The sequence below is a fragment of the Cervus canadensis genome, chromosome 31 (assembly GCF_019320065.1).
Source record: "Cervus canadensis isolate Bull #8, Minnesota chromosome 31, ASM1932006v1, whole genome shotgun sequence".
NCBI classification, from domain to species: domain Eukaryota; kingdom Metazoa; phylum Chordata; class Mammalia; order Artiodactyla; family Cervidae; genus Cervus; species Cervus canadensis.
The window spans coordinates 39,189,688-39,212,252 of record NC_057416.1 but is presented as its reverse complement, the minus strand read 5'-3'; the positions used below and the strand labels follow the sequence as shown (position 1 = coordinate 39,212,252).

At 43.9% G+C, this 22,565-nt stretch overlaps 1 protein-coding gene across 7 annotated transcripts in view; it reads right to left on the bottom strand.

The window, feature by feature from the left end:
- The window catches only part of THRB (thyroid hormone receptor beta), a 416,152-nt gene that overhangs the window by 226,785 nt on the left and 166,802 nt on the right, over positions 1–22,565 (bottom strand). For all 7 annotated transcript variants that reach the window (XM_043454461.1, XM_043454460.1, XM_043454464.1 and 4 more), the window contains exon 2: positions 7,386–7,457. The gene's annotated coding sequence lies outside the window, so the exon portion shown is untranslated. The remainder of the gene's footprint in view (positions 1–7,385; positions 7,458–22,565) is intronic.

Genomic DNA, 22,565 nt, shown 5'->3' with positions numbered 1-22,565 from the left:
TGTGTCTATTCCAGCCCGTGAATTAGGTCAGGTGTTCTGCATAGAGATGTAAAGAGAATCTCTCTCTCTGATGGGAAGGAGGCAGGACTGACATGTACAGTTCTGCAGGTTGCACACTGTGTAAATGGTGCCCAGTGACACACTGCCGTTCAGCCAGAGGTGAGGGTCCTGGCCCTCAGAGAAGCAAGCCCTTGGTTTACAGAGCAGTGTGATGTATGGCATTATACAAAGAGGCATGATTTTCTTTGAGACACGAGCAGAGCCTCCAAACCCAGATATGCACTCGGGCAAAGGAGTCAGGCGAAGCTTGCTAGAGGATGTCATACTTTCATTGAGTGTGGAAAGGTGAGGAGACGTAATTAGAGGGGAGGGGACCGCAGGGCTGGAAGGAAGCCTCACTTTAGAGACACAGAAGTGGTATACGCGAAGGCAAGTAGACCGCTATGGACGGAGAAAAGAAAGTCAAGGCCTCCACTCACTTTGTCCGACAGGAGGGGCGTCTGCTTAATTTGAAGAAAATTTTTTAATTACAAAATATCGCATACATTCACACATGTACACAATGAAATATTTCACGTATATATACATATATATTGATATATATACACACAATGGAATATTATTTGGCCACAAAAAGAATGAAATAGTGCCATTTGCAGCCACGTGGATGGACTTGGAAATTGTCATATGAAGTGAAGTAAGTCAGACAGAGAAAGACAACGGTCATATGATATTGTATATATGTGGAATCTAAAATACGATGCAAAACAGAAACAGGCTCACAAGCTTAGAGAACAGACCTATGATTACCAAAGGGGAAACCTGGGGAGGGGTGGGATAAATCGGGAATATGAGATTAACATATGCACACTACTATATATAAAATAGATAACCAACAGGACCTACTGTATAGCGTAGGAAATCTGTTTAATATTCTATAATAATCTAAATGGGGAAGGAATTTGAAAAAGAATAGACATGTACGACTGAATCACTTCATTGTAACCTGAAATCAACACAACATTGTTAATCAGCTATGCTCTGACATAATAAAGGAAAAAGAGTTTTTAGAAGGGACATAAAACAATATTACAGACACACATGGGCCCACCATTCAGCTTTGCTCTTTTGGCTTCACCTCTCTCTTTATAAGAAATAAAACAAGGGAACACGTGACCTATCTCCCTTTCTCTCCCACCATCCCCCTCCCCCCTCCCCTCCCCCTCTTCACCAAGCTAGCCACTATTTTACAGTTGGCGTCTTTTTCCCATGCATGTTTTTGTACTTTTACTACGTAAGTGTACAGGTATTTACATCTTAATGAGAGACTCTGTCCAGGACATTACAGCAGAAATTACAGCGCTTGCCTCGACAGGCTTCCTGCGAAGAGACAGGGAACGAACAGCGGGCAGCCAGGGCCCCGCCAGACCAGCTCCTCTCCACCGGGTGGTGGGAAAAAGCAGGCCTTGGACTAGCTTCGCGTGATGCCACTGGGCGGTGCAGCGCGGGGGTCAGGGGGGAGGGATGGGAATCAGAAAATCACGTTCTGCTTGTTCAGCTGATTTTAAAAGCAAAAGGGAAAACGCATGTTGCCTTGCAGTCAAAGATGTCAAACATGCAGGACTAAGAAAGTGGTACTGACGAACTCGGTCACTGTGCCCAGCCTGGTGGGTTACCTACACGTGTGTATATGTGGGTGTCGCATGTACCATGGATGCAAAGAGTTCCAAAACAGCTGGGCTGAGGGCCTGGCTACATCCTACCAGCACCGCAGACGGGCTTTGATTTCGTTATCTGCAAAACGGCAAGACATGACCTGCTGCCCCCTGGCTTAACATAAGGGATGTGGTGATGGCGTGGAGCTGAACTTCCTTCTCACTGGGAGCTCATCATGAAAAGTCTTGGGGTGTCCCTGGGGCCACTAGTGGTAAAGAAGCCACCTGCCAATGCATGAGACATAAGAGAGGTAAGAGATGAGGGTTCAGTCCCTGGGTCGGGAAGATCCCCTGGAGGAGGGCATGGCAGCCCACTCCAGTACTCTTGCCTGGAGAATCCCATGGACAGAGAGAGGAGCCTGGTGGGCTGCAGTCCATGGGGTCGCAAAGAGTCAGACACGACTAAAGTGACTTAGCACAGCGATGAAAAGTCTGTACAGTTACCAAAGGCATCATCCTTCTCCTCCTAAAGTTAAAGGAAGAAGAGAGTGAGAGGAGAGAGACGGAGACAGAGACAAAGAAAGAAAAACTGGTTTCCTTTTCAACCTCGACTTTCCCATTTCCCCCAGCTTGATTTCTTATGACCCCTTCTTAGTGATATTTACAACGCCTTCACCTCTTAGTTTCTTTAAGTCTACAATTTAGTTCCTTTTTATTTTTCTTTTTTCTTTGTTTAGGGATGCCAAAGTTAGAAAGTTATTGCAATTGGTGGGAGGAGCCCTAGAAAAGTTTTATGTTGTTTGTGTTGTGTGTATGCATACACTATTCATCTGTGCATTATTTACCTATTGTCCATAGACTGCATCATTAAATTTCCAGCCAATGTTCTGTATATAAAAACACCATGAGATTTTTGTTTGTTTGTTTATCCAGATCCTGTTTCCTGGAAATTTAGCTAAATGTCTTTCCTGGGTTTCCATTCATATATATATATGTATGTGTGTGTGCATATAATATATATGCACATATATATATTTATTCATATATATGCACATACATGGGCTTCCCTGGTGGCTCAGAGGTAAAGAATCTGCCTGCAATGCAGGAGACCCGGGTTTGATCCCTGGGTCGGGAAGACCCCCTGAGGGAGGGCGTGGCAATCCACCCCAGCATTCTTGCCTGGAGAATCCCATGGACAGAGGAGCCTGGTGGGCTACAGGCCATGGGGTCACAGAGAGTCGGACACGACTGAGCGACTCAGCAGCAGCAGTAACGTACACACACACATATTCATATATACACGTTTATGAATATGAATATAATGTATTTTTACACACATCCACACACCTCACAAACGTGTGTGTATGTGTGTTTGTTGAAATGCAGTTTTGAACTGCATGGCTAATAAAAGAATACAATCTCCTTGGTCAATGCATTCTTCACAAATTCCATCACACCGGTCTCTCCTGACCCTAATGCCTCCTCAGTAACACAAAGCGCTTCACTACAGACTGGAGGCCTCCACTGCGTCCAGTTGGCTGCAAAATCAGCTCCTCCAAAGCTCCACCCTGGCCGTGCGTCTCCAAAATGGAAAAGCCTTTAACAGCTGCCTGATTGTGACCAGTCTTCTAGGTGCTTCCATCCCGTTCCTTTACAACCAGATCTCACGTTACTTGCGGATGCAAAGTACGTTTTCCAGCTACATTTTTCAGATTCTTTTGCAACCAGGAGTTAGTAGATGAGACTGCAGGCAGAAACCGTGAGGGGAAATTCAGAGAAAGTCTCCTAGAGAGGAAAACCAGCTGGTATTGGGTGCCTTTTGCCCCCCTCTTCCCATCTTTCCTGCTGCCTTGAATTTATGTGTGAGGGCTAGAGATCTAGCAGCCATGTTGACCAGGGGGTAACCCTGAAGACAAAGTCATATGCTTGAGAACAGAAATACAGAAAGATAGAAGGTACCTGATCCCTGATGATAACAGAACCACCCCAACTGCCCTGGAGAGAAAAATAAATTTTGTGTGTTTTCACTGTTATTTAAGATTTTTGGTGATAGGCAGGCCCAAAATAGTAGTTTATTCTCTCTCCAATTCTAGCTATTTCTCTGCTCTGGCCAGTGTAGTATGCTGATCAGTTTTTTCTTCTTCTTTAAAAACTTTATTTATTTTTTAATTGGAGGATAAATGCTTTACAAGATAGTGTTGGTTTTTGCCACACATCAACACAAATCAGCCATGGGTATACATGTGTCCTTTCCCTCTGCCGTCCCTGTCATTTTCCAATCCATTCCGCCCATCTGTTTTGTCACTGAGTACCAGATCTTCTTGAGACAAGAGCTTACAGAGAGAAAGGTCTGCATTCGAGCCCAGCCCTACTGCTCCGACATCCTCAGCATTGTTCCTCATGCCTCCCCCTCAGTTACCTTGTCTGGAAATTGAGAAGAAGAATATGCACATTAAAGGCTTTGCTGTTTTTCTTTCACCCAGTTTCTTAGTTGTTACTGGCCCCAAAGCATCAGTAGAGAAAATAACTGAGGGAGGGAGAAGGAGATAAAATTCAAATCAGGTTGTGTTCCCACTTGCTCACAGCCCTCGTCAGCCATTTAGGGGTTGAAAAGGCTCAGGCTGCTAATTTTCAAAAGTCAGAGGGAAAAAATATCAACCAACCGGACTTCAGTTATTGACATTTTACTCTCATTCTTATGCATAACTGAAATCTGAGTAAACATATGTTGCATTTTCCAAACACCCCTGATCCTGTAGATAAATGCACACATACATACATACACACAAAGATTTCAAGAACGTTGGCCCTGGGGGAATCACTTGTCCCAAGTCCCTGGAATGGAGAAGTCACACAATTCTTGGTATTTGCCATTTGGATAAATTGACTCGTAATGAATGACTTGAAGAAACAGCTCCTTTTAAATGGCACTGAATTGCAAAAAAGCAAATTCTGCTCAGACTCTTCCATCCTGCAATTTCATTTCTGCTCTTATGCACATTAACCTAAATTGGCTGGATACAAATCTTGCTGAATTAAATTTGATTTGATGAGAACATTTGCGTGTCCGTGCAGGCAGAGTGCAGTATGTGTGGGTTTCTAAAATGTTATTTAAAATGTTCTTTGACGAATGATTCAGCTTTGCCATAGCTCCAAGAGTGAACTAAATTTTTGGTCCTGTGGATGCATCTTGTGAATGAACTAGATCATGGCCCTTTGCTGGGAAGTCACTGAAGAAGCAGTTTGTTTTTTCCTGAAGAAAAGCCACATAGCCTCAGAGGTGGGAACACGGGATACAATGAACCCCCTGGACCACTCTGAGATCGGCTAAACCCACGGATGTGGAGCCCAGGGATAAGGAGGGTCAACTCTACTGCATCATCGTGTCGACTTGAGGGCCTTGGGCATCCGTGGATTTGGGTGTACGGGGGGCCTGGAACTACACTGTGCCTTTAAATCCTCACTGCCTCTGCCTCCTGTGACCCTCTCTCACCATCGCCCGACACTGCTTAAAACCCCCTTCTGGCTCTTCTCAGTCCAGCTTTCTCATCAAGCTCTAATTGGCAGGCCTGGCCACTGGGTCTGATCTGCCTGGGCCCAGGACACCAGCAAGTGTTTCAACCCAAATGACAACCTTCCATGTTACTGCCGGACTTTCTAAAACACACAAACAGAAAAACTCAAATAGATTTGGCTCCAAGTATTTCTGGGGGAGAAATGGCCATTTTAAAGGATGCTTTATTCAGGTCACTAAAGGCCGGAATTCCAACCTGTGACCAGAAGTTCTACTCTGAAAAGATACAGAAGAAGGACTCTTACATTTCACAGGTCCCAAAAGAGTATTCAGATGAAAGAGCAGAGGTTAAAAAATTATGGACAATTTCCCGAGCATTATCCACAGTCCATGTCCAAGAAACGCATGAATCAAGTATTGTACTTGGGACCTCCACCCCAGAAATCCCCTACATTCTCCTTTAGCAGCATTACGGGCCAGAAGGTATTCAGGGGTTCTGTTGCCTGAAATACTGAGGTTTTTTTTTCCTAGTTTTGGAAATTATTGAACAAAGAAAGTGTTGGAAAAGCAGCATGGCCTCTTGTCTTCTCCAACTTTGCATAATGACTATAAACCCCACTCAACAGAGTGCACACGGCTTTAAGAAAGACCATCAGTATTTCCAGTATTTCAGGAAGTTCTCAGTAATTTTTTTGCTCTCAGCTAGTTTTTTTTTTTTTTTGCTCTGTTTTCCTTTGTTGCTTTCATTTGTTAACAGAGGTAGAATTTATGTATAGCAAAAAGGAAGCGGTTTTGACAAATGCCATGCCGCACACATGTCTATGAAGACAAACATTTCTATCACCCCAGAAAATTCCCTGTGCCCCTGCCTAGCCAAGCTGGTCTCTCCTCAAAGTAGCCACTATTTTGATTGCTATCACCATAGAATAGCTGTGCCTTTTTCAGAACAAGGTAAAAATGGAAGAACACAGTGTAGTTTTTAAGTGACTGATGTCTCATGTTTTAAGCATCTATAAAACACCTCTTGGCTTCCTTATCTGCAAATTGAGGGGCCTGCCCCGTGAAAACAGTGGGCAAGTCCTCTGAGGTTTCCCTGGGGGCCTGAGAAGCCACCTTCATTGCAGGTGGGTGGTGTGCAGGCAGAAGCGCGGGCTTCCCTCCTCCCAACGGAACAGCTGTACTTTTCCGTATCTTACAAATTGCGTTTCACTGGAAGACTGCATTCAAGTGTTCTTTGTAAAAAAAAAAAAAAAAATTTAAAAAGTTGGAGAAGTGTAGGTCTAGCCGATTCTTACCGATCCCTCTCCCTGGAACCTTCTATAAATTACAAATCGTGTTTCTGATATGAGAGCCGGGACTGGCCCCCTGGAGGGAAGGCTGGGAGACAGCGGCAGCCCGAGGAGGGGCCCCCGGGGAGGCCAGGGCCCCGAGCTCTGTAATATTAGCACTGGCGACAATCAGATAGCGCCACCCCAACCCAGGCAGCCGGACAATAGGCCAGAGGCGCTGGCGATGGCAGGCACAAAGACAGCATTCAGAGGGCCCGGCTCCACCGCCAGCCAGGGCTGTCCAGACGCCACAGACCCCGGCCCAGCCGGAATGTCACCTCGCCGCCAGAAAGCCATCTTTCCTGGTTAGCTTTTAAACTGCTAAAAATAATAAACACAGAAAGGAAAGTGCTGACACAATCTTAACTGCGGAGACAAACTGAAACCGCTGTTATAATAATGTCAGCAAACTGGGCTCCAAATGACATCCTAGCATTCCAAATATTTCTCGACTTTGGGGGACCGGAGGGAGGCTGAGGGGCTTGTCCGTGTAGGAAGCCAGTCTTCACTGCACAGTTGCTCTCGTCTACCTGACTCGCTCCAACCCAGGGTAGAGATGCGATCCTTCTGCCTTCTTTAGCACTCAAGGAAGAGGTTGGAGGGAACTCTGGTTCTCCATTCAGCGTTTTTTCACATAACAAATGACAAGTGGGCTCCTTTCTCTCTGTGCCCAATTATTACTTTTTCTCCCCAAGTGAATTTGAAGCATCCTTTTCTCCATTATGTTTATTTTTAATCTGCTGAATGCTTTGTGTTTCTCCTTAATACCTACAGAGTTCAAAACTAACTTAACAACACCAGCAATGCATAAACGAGAAGATCACTCCCAGAATGCTGCAAAGTGACAATCATAAAATCACGAATCTGCAAACAAGTGTAACATCTGACCTGCCGATCCATGAAACCCCGTGTGGAACTTGGCACCCAGGTAGGACGGCCAGTGGGAGGGAGACTGCAGATCTGGAAAAAGAGAAACACAAGAAGATAAATAAAAGTGTTTTTGTTTTTTTTTTAAAGTTCCCCAACATTTGCTTAATCCGCCACTGTTCTTCTTTCTATGTTTGAATAGGGTCTGGTTTCAGAGCTGTCTCTGATTTTGAATACATGCAAATAGACTTAGATAAAATCCCATTCCAAAGAGGAGCCAGTTTCAGAGAAAAGGACTTTAACACAAGGATTCTAATAACACATTATGGGATGGGACAGGGTTTCTGAGTCCCAAGAACCTACTTTCCTAAGCACAGGATCCCCGGCCTTGAAAGAGGTCTAAAAGGCAAACGTGAATCTTAAACAATTTAGAACTTCTGTGCTAAACACTGTCCAGCTGGGTGTCAGAGGATGGTCCCCAGGGTAGGTCCTAACACGCCCCAGCTGCGGCCGTGCCCCTGTGAGTCGGCAGGGGGAGGGGCCGAGAGGACCCCACGGAGATGCTGGATGGTGGCAAGTGCGGTGATGCTGGGAACACGTCCCCCAGGTCTTCTAAACAGATGGAAGAGAAACCAGGGCATTTGCTCTCGCAAGAGATGACGCCTCCAAGTGCCTGTCTGCACAGCAAGCGAGGGGCTGCTCTTTCAGTGACTGTGGTCCCACGACTGTGGCTGCCGTGAGGAGCTTAGAAATCAGGGGGACGCAGAGGTTGGTGAGGGTGAGACAAACATCTGGGTCCCCTCTACCCAGAACGGACCATAGACAACATTTTGTTATTATCGGCTCTTTTTAAAAAAGCAAACAAAATGGAGCATAGGTATCATCTCCTTGACGACCTGCTCCAAGGTCAGGTCACCAGTTTGTTTGTATCTTTCCAGTAGGCTTCTTTTTTCTTTAAACACTTACAGCATGAGTACCCAGGACAAGAAACAGTGTTTGCGTGTTCGTAACTCACGGGTACGATGCGCATCTATGTACATGCCTCTGTCGTCCTGCAGTTGGACCCAGTGTTATGTGTGTGATTTGACCATGTTGAGAGCGCCAAGTCTGAGCTCAGTCTTAGCTCGTTGCCCTTCCACCTGGTGCCATCAAAGCCGCCGCCATGCCGTTAAACTGTGCTGCTTACGTGAGTGTGCATATGCGGGTGTGTGTGTGCAAGTTTTCTCGGCAACTCCACTCAGCTTCTCGAGATGCTGCTCTTTCTTCTATACCCTGGCTCCAAGCAGAGTGAACACTAGGTGTGCTAAAAGGCAAAACGTCTGCTAACAATTCATCTGCTTATTATAAATCTTCTTCCCTTTTCAAACAATATTAAGGAACGGACAAGGCGGGAAGAAGTTTGTGTTTGTAACCCCTGTGGCTTTAAGTGTGAGTAGATATACCACGTTTCAACCACTACCTTCAACACTAACACCTAAAAACAAACTTTGCCTTTGTATGAAAATAATATTGAATCTCAACTTATTTTTTGAGGGTATAAATCTGACTTGGATTTTAAAGAATATGCATGAAACCTGAGTCAGTGAAAACAACCTAAACATTCTCAATACTTAATAATAAGCAGTTTAACGTATAACGCTTCTTAAGCACATTTTGTGGGCTGGGTTTGCTAATTTTCTCACCTAATTTAATTTAATTTAATCCTCACAATGCTTGTATGAGGTAGGCATTATTAATAACCCCGTTGTTCCCAAGAAGAAAAGAGAGGCAGAGAAAGGTTTAAAATTTTGCCCAAAGGCAAACTGTGAAAAAGAGAGTAGCTGGGACTCTTACTCAGGCAGTAAGACGTCGGGGGTCTCATTCTGAATTACCAAGAACAAGCTCAGGTTTAAAGAGGAAAACAGCAGCGAGGAAAACTGGAAAACAGTGTCACTGAGGCGGCTTCCAAGTTTTGCTATAATACAAATGGACAGCATCTCTTTCATGGTGTGGTTCAAACCAAGAACAAACCAAATTAGAGTTCTCCAAGCAGACAAATTCAAAGCAATTTCCTAGTGATGAAGGAAATTTAAAGTAGCAAGGTCAAGCCCCAGACCCTTCCAACTTAAACAGCCCCATCTTTAATTCTTCTTCTCTTCAGAAAACAGGGAGCTGTGGATTTGCTCATGGCTCAAAGAAGGCATCCCGGTTTGTTTATACAGATTCAAAGCAAAAATGAGAATCACTCCTTGGGACAACTTTAGCCTAGAATGTGTGTTCTTGACACACTTTCAATTGGGACACAAATATATTAGCAGTGTGGTTATTTTGTACTTCCAAAAGATTCCATTTTATAACTGATTCATATTTATGTTTGGAAGACGTTTATTTCTGGGCATGAAACTGTTCATTTTGTTAAGCCATCTGACCTGAGGTAAGGTTGGCACCATTTCCCATGACTGCTCCCAATTAATGCAAATTGAAGGTTAAAGGATAAATAAACTCCTTTAACTTGGTTTATTAATATGTTATTTATAAATGACTCTTTACTTGGTCTATTTTTTTTTAGCCTGTAACTATGTACAAATGAACTCTAAAGAGTGAACTAGAGAATACATAATGTGTATTTTATTGCAAAGTTTTCATTTAAAAAGGGTTTTTCTTACAGCAAAAAATGAATGTCATCTACCTCTCTGCTTTTGGGTCTCAGGTCTCTTGTCTGATCCTATAGAGCCTGATGTTGACCAACTCCATTGCATTCACCGCGCATCCTCAGCCCTCCCTGTCCCTTGCAGCTCCTCTTCCCAAGAGGCTCAGTCCTGCCTCCTTTAAGTTTGATTTCGGTCATGTGACTTGCTTCAGCCAATGGCATGTTAGCAAGTATGCCGCATGGAAAAGTCTGGAAAAGAAAGTTCTTGCTACGTTTATGTCTTTTCTTTGCTCCTCTGTAACTGCCATGAGAACGCACCGGGGCTAGCCTGTCATGCCTGAGAAACACAGAATGGAGTTGACTCATGCCTCATCCAAGACCATTCTAGACCAGCCTAGAGCAGCCAAGCCCCCCACACAGGAGAGCACCCAAGATGCTCAGAACCACTCAGCCGGCCACAGATGTCCAGGAACGAGGACAGCCCTGCTTTTTTGTTTGTTTGTTTGACCTATAAATTCAAATTCCAACAACTCACTTCCCATATGCTTTATACCTTTCATTTGCATCTGTTAGTAAGCCTTCTCAGTTTCTTTCTTATCGCTTATTGCATAATTATAAAATGGGAATAAATGCATAAAGTCTAGCAAAAAATCAATTCCTTAGGCTTGTTATCCATCTTATCCCCCAGTTCAGGTCCTGCCCTCAGGGGGCAGCCTCTCAGTCCCACCTGGGCCCCCCTGTGATGGACAGGACGCTACACAAGGCATTCACTGGTACAGAGAGCTCCATCTGCAGGAACATCTGAGAGTCAGAACAGATACTGGGCTTGAAGGTTACAAAGGGCCTGAACAGACGGAAAAGGATGTTCGGGGAGCAGCAGCCATGGGAGAAAAGTGCACCAACCGTGGAGGGAGGGAGCAAGCGTTCCGGTTAGACGGAGAGGTTGTATACTTGGGAGGAAGACGCAGGGGAGGAGGACAGGCAAAAAAGCTGCAAAGGCGAGAACGTGAAAGAGCTGGGACCACTGAAAAGAAAGGATAATTATGTGACGCACGTGCATGCTCAGTTACTCGGTGTGTGACCCCATGGACTGTAGCCCGCCAGGCTCCTCTGTCCGTGAGATTTTCCAGGCAAGAATACTGGAGTGGGTTGCCATTTCCTTCTCCAATTATGTGATGTAACAGGTGCTAATTACCGTACAATAGTAATCATCTTACTATATATAAATGTGTCAATGTATCATGTTACACACCCTAAATTTACACAGTGTTATATGCCAAATACATTTTGATTAAAAAAAAGAGCTTGGAGCCCAATCCAAGCAGATTTGACTTCTTTCTGTTCTGAAGGCAGTGGGGAAATGAATTGGTTCTGAGCAGAGAGCAATATGACCCAAATCATGTGTTAGAAATATTACTCTGATAAAACCTTGTGGGGTAGATGGGAGGGAGAGAAACAGATGAGGGATTTGTAAGTCAGCACAGACCTCGGGGAGCTCACAACCTTCTTGAACACATTGACAGGAGTCTGTGTAGACATTCAGTTTTCCTAGAAATGGGACAGAGCTTTCACATGGATTTCAACGGAGCCCATGATCCTTGACCTTATTAAACACTGTAAACGCCAGAAGCAGGGCATGATGTAGATAGCAGGGTCAAAACTGCAACAGTGGCAATGGGAATGGAAAGGGGCAAACAGCATAAACATTCGTAAGGCATTATCTCAAATAATCTATTAACAGATGAATAGGAAGAGAAATGAAATGAGCGAGAGATACTAAAAGGTTTGATTCTGTAAATGAAGTATAATGTATAAAAATACTGAATCACTGTGTTGCACACCTGAAACGGACACAATATTGCAAATCAACTGTAATTTTTTTTAAAAAGGGAACAGAGAAAATAAATAAAAGGTTTAATTCTGGGCTATTTCCACCTACTGTTCCTTTCTGCTCCCTATGAAATGGAGGAAGCAACTCATGTTTCCAAGATACCATATAGAGTTCCTAAGTTAAAAATTTCCAAGATAAACACAAGGCATGGGCATCACCGTGGTCCCCTTCCCATGTCATCACAGATATTACTAATCAAATGCAAACTCCATCCTGCCGAGTCCAAACACAATCTCCAAACCCCTCTCAACTAGCTCCCTTCTGAGGCAGCCACTGTCTTTTTCTAGAGTGACCATCTTTATTTATAGCATTCACTTTCTTTGGTTTCATAAAGATGAAGCACCAATGAATGGATGTACTTAGCATAAGGTATTAATACTAATAGGATCTGTATATACATACTTATATGCATATTTCCCACATATGGGAAACTTACACACAATCAGGTCACCTGCTAAATCTTATTCAAGTTCATGAGTTCACTTAATGTTAACTCAAAGCAATTAAATATAGATTTTAATGAAGCTGAATTAGGGGGGAAATTTTGGTATGCGTGAAAACTTACTCTATTATTAAATAATCATAGTAAAAGTTGAAAATTAGCACATGTCATCATACTCAACCGCTAGTGATCCCACTGTCTGGTGAAGTCTCGGGCAAGTAGGTATGTAATATTACCACAAGTCATCCTTCTATCAAAGTGTGATGAGTTGGTTGGTATTTGAAAGTCACTAGAGCAGTTTTCTAATTTGGGGCCTTTTCCATATGACATTTGAGGTGTCATCATCAGTTGCCTTCTATATGGGACCATGATAAAGACAGATTCAGGTAAGCCAAGCTTTTTCTACTTGTACTTCTGATCAACAAGAAGGTAATTGCTATCTATATGAACATGAAGACTCCCTGGTCCCTTCAACCCCAAACCCCATAGTTTAATCTCTTCAATTCCAAAGACACATCTTTTAGAAACTTGTGTATATATAAAAATATTCCAAGAAAAAGAAAAGAAAAAAAATCTCTAATGTAAAAAATCCCCAGCAGTAATTATTTGACATGATCCACAATAAGAAGATTGTCTTACACCTATAACACACGCCCGTATATTTAGATGTATCCCAGGTGTCACTAGTGGTAAAGAACCTGCCTGCCAATGCAGGAAATGTAAGAGACGCAGGTTCAGTCCCCAGGTCAGGAAGATCCCCTGGAGGAGGGCATGGCAGTCCACTCCAGTATTCTTGCCTGGAGAATCCCCATGGACAGAGGAGCCTGGTGGGCTACAGTCCATCGGACAGAAAAGAGTCAGACACGACTAAAGCAAATTAGCATGCGCACACACATGCATATCTAACTAAAACAAACGGTCCGTAAGATCATGTTCTTGCTCATGTGATGTATTTGGATATTTTCTATTTCATTAACACTATCCTATTCTTTATAATATACTATTTCATTAAAGAAAAATTACTAATAACCTACTAAATTGATTTCCTCACCCACAAATAGGGCCCAACCCACAGTTTAAAAGGCACTACTGTAGCAAAGGAAAGTACCCCGACTTTGTTCACCAATGTAAACATATCCGCAAAAGATCAATCCTGGGCAACTTAGCAGGAAAAAGAAATCTCTTGGCTCTCTGTCTAGTATCCTGGATGAAACCAAGGTTTGCTGAGCCAATTTTTGTACTTGGCGGTTGACAATGAGTGAACACTGAAAGGCAGAGATCAAATCCCCACTCTCCTTCTCAACACATCTCTCCCGCTGGGTCATTTGTGACGTGCAAGAGTACCAAGCTATTCACTTCTGCTGTCAGTTACTGTTCTTCTTCCAACAGCAATGGAAACGCGGGATCGGCTCACTGTCTCCTCTCTCAGGTAGAATTCGATCATTCTCTCTCCTGCCCCTTTGAACAAAGATGGCATTCATCCCTCTGGAAAACCACCCCCAGGAGATCTGCAAACAAAACCTGGCAGGAAAACCACTACCCACGAAGAAGCAACAGCAGAACTGGGTGTTGAGGATCTCTGTCCGGATTACAGACCAGAGCGAACTTTGTAATGATTCTTTTGACCAAGTATACACAGTTGGAATTGGAGCAATGTAATTAACTATAAAGACAAATAGTAAGAGGCTACATGCCTCCAAATTCAGTGGCAGCTACCCCCAGAAATCTATTTCTTAAAAGATTAAAAACTATTTCCCCTTTCTAAAAGGAAAAAAGTGAACAAGGACTACAGAATCATCATCTAGGAGAATCCTTAGAGGCTTTCTTGCCAGTCCTCTGGTGCCAGAATATTCTTTCTTAAGACTGTTCTTTCTTACCTTTGACATTCACACACTTACTGTGTGCCCTTTGCCACTCATCCAACTAGTAAAATGTTAGTGAGGGCATCAAAAGCCTGAAGTTTTTCACTTCCACATTCTTTCATTCAGCACTTCTTCTTCTTTGAATTTATCTTAAATAAATGATTATGGATATATACCCATAATCATTTATATATACACATATACACACACACACACACACACATTCACACACATGAAGCCTCAGTGACAAAGATGCTCATGTAATGTTATCTATAATGGCAAAGGGCTCAAATAATATACAATTAATTGCTAAAGTGGCCATCTTTGAGTGGTGGGTTATTGGGATTCAAATTTTATTCTGTATGGTAAGTTACTTCACTCGTGTCTGACTCTTTGCAACCCCATGGACTGTAGCCCACCACGCTCCTCTGTCCATGGATTCTCCAGGCAAGAATACTGGAGGGGGTTGCCATGACCTCCTCCAGGGGATCTTCCTGACCCAGGGATCGAACCTGCATCTTTTACATCTCCTGCGTTGGCAGGCAGATTCTTTACCACCAGCACCACCTGGGAAGCCCTTTATTCTGTATGTGGTGGTATGTGGTTTACTTACTAAGTAGTGTTCGACTCTTGCGACCCCATGGACTGCAACCTGCCAGGCTCCTCTGTCCATGGGATTCTCTGGGCAAGAACACTGGAGTGGGTATGGAGTGGGTACTGCTATTTCCTTCTCCGGGGTATCTTCCCGACCCAGGGATCAAATTTGGGTCTCCTGCATTGCAGGCAGATTCTTTACCAACTGAGCTATGAGAGAAGCCCATATATTCTGTATACTTACGCATATTTTCCAAATTTTCCAAAATAAAGACAAAGGAATTGAAAAGAACACAAAGCAATTGAAAAGTGCTTGTTCTTATTACTGAGACACTGGTGAATCTCCAGGCACATGTATGATCAGGCTCTGAGACACTATAATATCTCATGAAACAGAATATCTATCTATATATGTGTGTATGTATATACACATATATATTTATGAATAGCAATTTCATCCTCAAACTCAACAGAAATGCATGCACATGTTCACCAAAAGATCTACACAAAAATGTCTATAGCTGTGCTTCTCATAGCCCAAGCTGGAAACAATTAAAATATTCATCATCCAGTAGAAAGGATATATGCCCACAATGAAATATAAATCACAAATGATGGGATGCCTCACAAACATAACATTGAGCAAAAACAAGTCAGACATAAGGAGTACATTCTACATGAGCCCCTTACATAAAACTCAAAAAAAGCAAAACTAATCTATAGTTTTAGAATTCAGGAAAATTCACCCTTTGGGAGGAGAAACTGAGGGGGAAGAGGGACAGTTTATTCTTCCTGTCAATGTTCAATTTCATGATGTAAATGGTGGCTGGCTATAGGGTTGTTTGTACTTTGTGAAAATGTGTCAGGCAGTATGCTGATGACTTGATACTTAGTTGCAACACATTAAGAGTTCCTGGAACCATTTTCCGGAGTAACCCCCATTTTTAATGTAATGGATGCATTCATTTTACTGTATGTTTTAATGGAACGTATGCACATTTTGCTTCAAAAGTAAGTTTATTTATGAGACTTTAATAAATAGCTCCTGTTTCCCACTTAGCAGTCATAAAAACATTGACATACATGGTAAAGAGCCGTGACAGGACCTAAAGTACACATAGGATAAATTTCAGACATCTTGTGGAGTGTAGAGAAATGCTGTCACTTATGTGAAGTGGAAAGAAACTGCCTTAAATTACCAGAGTCTTCTGTAAAGAGCTTGTTTAGCATGTTATTCATTTTTCCTCTTTGTAAAGAAGAGCAAAAAAATTCCTGTGTGTGTGCATAGCTGCAGGCAATGACCAGCAAAATTTGTATAATGTTTTCCTCTTACGACTGGCTTCTAGAAAACTCAGCCCTAAACTTGTGCGCACCCGCAGGTCAGTGGTTTTCAAACTTTCCTTTTACTATAGCCACGGTAAGAAACACACTTTATATCATGACCCAAGACACAAATACACACATACATTTGTTAACATGCAATTTGGCGAATAATACCCTTACTTTGTGCAATATCCTCTGATATTTTCTATCCTATCCCATTCTATTCTAACCCTCCATATCCTATTCCATTAAAAATTGTGGCCACTCACTTAAATGATTTCATGGACCAAGATTGCCACTAAATTTGAAAAGTATTTTCTAGAGTTCCTGGCCAATATAAAAACCTACTGAATTATATAATGGCATATATTTGCATATCAACCTAATCTTCAGCTCATTATTAGTGTCTATCTCTGGTTTCTTTTGCTTCTTGCTTTCTCCTATCCTTCATAACTTATGTTAACTTACTCTAGTATATGGATCTTTCTAAGCTATCATCATCTTTTCCAGAACAAGCTCCCTGAACTGCTTTCAAAGTCACATGATAGTCAGTCAAGACAGAACCGGGAGAGGAAGGTCCTCCCAAGGCGGCAGGGCCTGCCTCTCCGGGAACAGGAACCAGAGCTTCTGTAGGGCAGACACGTCCGGAGGCCCCGCCGCAGCACTCTCTGCAGCGAGGGCGGTGGTGACGCGGACCACGTGGTGGGGGCTCACCTCTCACTTTCCAGGGAACAATAGACACTCTTGCTTTCCATGAAGTTCTCCTGCATTTCCGACAGCTGGGAGGGAGAGAGCCAGCTCATTCCAAGAAACACAAAGACACTTTTGAAAGAGGAACAAAGGGTTCTACAGTTGACAATGAAGGATAGCATGAGCATCTCTGCATCTCTGTGATAAAGGAGTTCATGCTCTTGAGTTTCCTTTATCTCTCTTTTCAGGGTGTAAAGTCCTTCTCAGGTCATCGAAGTGGTGTGTCTATAGGAGAACGAGCAAACATGTTGGGAGGAGCCAGTCCAGGCAAGTGAGAAGAAACTCTATCTTTCTAACCCAGGGAACACATTTTGCCTTAATAAAACTTTAAAAAAAAAAAAATTTTCTCAGGTCCTATCAAAACTTTCCCTGCACAAGGTTCTTGGATCACTTTTGGGCAAGGTGCCATCTTGGCTTATGCTCCACACCCCAAAGAAAGAAAAATATGTTTGGGGCCAGAGCACCAAGGTTCACTTTGGTAGTGCTGTTTTTGTGAGGACAGGATTGTGGGTTAAAGAGGGATGTGAATATGACTGGTCCTTTCCCTTTAGCGAAAAAAAAAAGGATCCTGAGGAATCTAACAGGGCTGGAACGGCTTAGTTCTTTCCTAGGACATGGGGCTTAGGCTTTGTTTCTGCTTTCACTCCAAGAGAGCATGGACGTTCCCAAGGAAATAACCAAAAATGCAAACTAAGATTTACATGCACGGATGTCTACACAAGTATTTGTCTTAGTGGCATGAAGTCAGAAGCAGTCCATAAGCTCCAGGCTGGCAGGAAGACTTTTAAAAAGTAATTGTGCAATCATTAAAACTAATCCTTACAATGTGAGAAATAACCACAATAAAACGTTCAATGTAAAAAGCAAGATTAAAAACTACAGGTAACAAAATATGGATTCAACCATGTTAAAGCATGTATGCATTACATTTGCACAGAAAAACACTTGGAAAAAACACTCCAAAATGTTAAGAGGAGCCACAAACACTGGCTAGTGAAATCAAGAGTGAACATGAAATGTGTTTTTTACTCTTATTTCTTAGTTATCATTTATATCTTTTTACTTATTTGTCTCTTATTTATTATTATCTCTCTTTTTTTTTTCAAGTTTTCCACTCTACACATGGACTGCTTTTACAACTAGATAAAAGCTATTGTAAAAAATGTATTGATGTAATTCTTTATAAGTTCTAAATTGTTCTTAAACAATTGTAAATTGTTCATTCACTGACTGGTAAATATCTGGAAACTTTGTTCCTTTTCTTTTGACTCATGACAACTTCAGGAGTTAAATTCCTAACTTAAAATGGACAACAGAAAGACTGGATGCCTCAGTGAATCTTATGCAAAGAAAAGGAAAACTCTTATGTAAAGAGAAAAAAGGAGTGAAACATAGGTTCTTACCCTCTGAACATATTTGTATGAAGGAAAACCAACTTAAAACACCCGTTTTTTTTCTAATGTATATCTTTTTCATGTAGATTGTGTGGACCAACTTAATACTGTAGCTTATTAATAATATTAAAGGTTTAGATGACCCATCTGCAAGCCCACCCAGTTAATGTAAATGTCACACACACGCATGAATTCCCTTGGCAGAGTTCCCCAGCCTTACAGCAACTGATGTCGTCCAGCTGGCTAAGGCAAAAGCGAGCAACAGAGCAATCTCTGTGTGTGCACTCAGTCGCTCAGTTGTGTCCGACCCTCTGCGACCCCATGGATTGTAGCCCTCCAGGCTCCTCTGTCCATGAGATTTCCCAGGCAAGAATACTGGAGTGGGCTGCCATTTCCTCCTCCAGGGGATCTTCCCCACCCAGAGATCAAACCCGAGTCTCCTGCATTGACAGGCTGATTCTTTACCATTGTGCCACCTGGTAAGCCCAGAGTAATCTCTACACTATTTGAAAAGGAAATGAAGGCAGTTCCAGAAGCTGAGGCTGCTGCCCTTGAGCCTGGGTCACGGGACAGTCACCACGAATTCAGCCAGCTCACCAGCTCAGTAGGGGAGACCATGTTGCACTGGCAGATGCAGAGAGGAAAAAACACGTTAACCTGTTTTATCATTTCTCTGACTTTGTATATTTGATACATAATTCCATATGGCTAAAAAGAAAACTTCCATAAAATCTTCTTAGTAGCAAGCCACCTTACCAATTAAGAGATTTTCTCTTTCATTCCTTAATTGAGCTGAAACAAAACTGAATAAAGCAAGTGCATGAAGCAAACTGTAAGTACCGATGCTCTGGCAACAAAGCAGCCCCAATCCCTCTCTAAACTCTGCTAAGATTTTAAAGCCAGTTTCTCAGTAACGTGGATGGGGCACCTCCTACAGCTTGGCAGCCGATGCCGTGCTCTCGATTAAAGTTCCTAAATAAAGAGTGTTCAAGAAATTTTCCAGTGCTATCGCAGACTGGATAGAAACTTGTTTACTTTGGAAAAACAAGAGGCATAGAGAGTTACTAGGACCTATACATTCGGTTTTCTAGTTTATAATGGTAAGGTATACTTTTTTTTTAATGGTTTTTCCAGTAGTCATGTATGGATGTGAGAGTTGGACCAAAAAAGGCTGAGTACCCAAGAATTGATGCATTTGAACTGTGGTGTTGGAGAAGACTCTTGAGAGTCCCTTGACTTCAAGGAGATCCAACCAGTCCATCCTAAAGGAGATCAGTCCTGGGTGTTCATTGGAAGGACTGATGCTGAAGCTGAAACTCCAATACTTTGGCCACCTGATGTGGCCAAAGATGTGAAGAACTGATGTGAAGAACTGACTCACTGGAAAAGACCCTGATGCTGGGAAAGATTGAAGGTGGGAGGAGAACGGGATGACAGAGGATGAGATGGTTGGATGGCATCACCGACTCGATGGACATGGGTTTGGATAAGCTCCAGGAGTTGGTGATGGACAGGGAGGCCTGGCGTGCTGCAGTCCATGGGGTCGCAGAGTCAGACACGACTGAGCGACTGAACAAGAACAAACTTTCTGACACCTTGAGGCCCTTTCCAGTCCTTGGGCAGAGGCATTCGCTACTGCCTTTGGAACAGACACCCAGGGTGGCTGGTGGAGGCGGCGGTGGGGATGGGGCAGGGAAGAGAAGGGCGTCTGAACGGAAGAGAAGGGCGAACTCGGTTGCGTTCTGTCTGCGTTCCTGCTCTCAGAGAAGGGGTTTCAGCGTCTGTGAGTACGCGGGAAGACATCCACACGTCCAGGCTGTCTGGAGACCTCGCTTTGGAACCGAGATTATGACCCCCTGACTCTGTGAAGGCCCTCCTGGGCCCCCATCCCCCACGGCCCCACCTGGCAGCTCCGCGCTCTGGGCGCTCCGGCTGGTTCTCGGTGCCTCTGGACAGAGGAGACCAGAAAAGGCCCAGGACGTGAGGGGCAAGGGTTTCCTCGTAGGTCCACACGGTACACAAAAACATGTGAACTCAGAGGAGAGAGACAAAAGCTCTTCCGCAGAGTAGAATGCCAGCTGATACATACAGAAGGAGCAATGGGGTTAGAAAACCATCAGTGGGTGTTAAAACTAGTGGCAGAAAATTTGAGGAGGAAAATGGTATTTGTATTGTCTCAGGGTGCTTCCGCCCAAATAACGTATTGATTCCGAAGAGGAGAGCAGTAACCTTGCATGGGCAAACCCGGCAGACAGCACTTCAGCTGAGCGATGAAGACCAGCATCGCCGCTGGTGCAGTAAACCGACCTCACGGGTCCCGAGAAGGACACAAGGTCACCACTGTGGTCTCCCTTCCAAAAAGGCACCGCCTGAATCAAACATCAAGGAAACGTCAGAAACCTAATTCTGCAAAAGAATTTGTCTGTATCTTTCCAAAACATCAAGAAACACAAAGAAAGCCTGAGGAGCTGTTTTGGAGTAAGGAGACATGACAACTAACTGTAACAGGAGATTGTGGAACAAATCTCCACCGAGAAAAACATCGCTACCAGGAAGACTACTGGACAATTGACAGAATTGGAATACGGAATGTTGATTAGATAACAGTATCATATCAATGCTGAACTTCCTGGGCTTGATAACTACACCGGGTTCTATGAGAGGCTGCCCTTGCTCAGAAAATACCGCGAAGCAGTTAAGAACGAGGGCAAAAGAGACAGCAGGGTGGGGAATAGAGATCTGAGGACGGGAAAGCAGTCTTCTCTCCGCCTCTCCACCCTGGAACTCCTCCCCGGGACTCGGAGACTGGGGCTGCTGCAGGCAGGGCGCCCATCTGGGAAGTGAAGCCCAGAACATTCCAGTAAGGGAGAAAGGGTGTGTCCAACAGGGTCACACCAGCACGGAGACACCTAACACACACCCCCCACATGTACACACCTCACATACACACACACCCACCCCACACATACACACCTCACATACACACCTACCCCACATGTACACACCCCACATACACACACACCCCACATGTACACACCTCACATGTACACATCCCACATACACACACCCCCCACATGTACACACCTCACATACACACACCCCCATGTACACACCTCACATACACACACCACATACACACCCCACATACACACACCACACACACATACCCCCCACATGTACACACCCCACATACACACCCCACACACATACACACCCCACATACACACACCACACACACATACCCCCCACATGTACACACCCCACATACACACCCCACACACATACACACCCCACATACACACACTACATACACACACACCCTACATGTACACACCCCATACACACCCCAAATACACACACACCAGATACACACACACACCCCACATACACACCCCACATACACACCCCCCACACACCACACACACACACACACCCCCCGTATGTACATACCCCACATACACACACTACATGCACACACACCCCACATGTACACACGACATACACACACCCCACACACACACACCCCACATGTACACACCCCAGAAACACACAGCACATACACACAGACATCCCCCACATGTACACACCCCACATACACACACTACATACACATGCACCCCACATGTACACACCACATACACACATCCCACATGTACACATACCACACACACACACCAAACATACACACACCACATACACACACACCACATATACATCCCCCCCACCCACACACACATACAAACACCACATACACACCCCTACATGTACACACACATACACACACACCCCACATGTACACACCCCACATATACACCCCACATACACACACACACCCCCACATACACACACCACACACACACACACACATCACTCTCACACCCCCCTACAGACATCACTGACACATCCTGCATACACACACATCCCTGAAATACACACACACACCACAAATACCCTGCAGACACATATCCTGAATATATACACCCCACATACACACACCTTGCATACACACACTATACACACACATACACACTCACACCTCCCCCCCATCGCTGACACACCCTGCATACACAAAACATACCCCAAATACACACATACCATACATACCCTGCGTACACACACCCTGCATACACACACCACACACACTGCATACACACACACTCACCACATACACTCCCACCGTCCCCCACAGCACACGGCACATACACACACAAACACAGACCCGAATGAAGGACAGTCTGGGGGTTTGGGGAGTTTCTATACCCTCAGCCATTTTAATGTCTGCGGGAGTCTAGCTGACCCTGGAAACTCCGAAACGT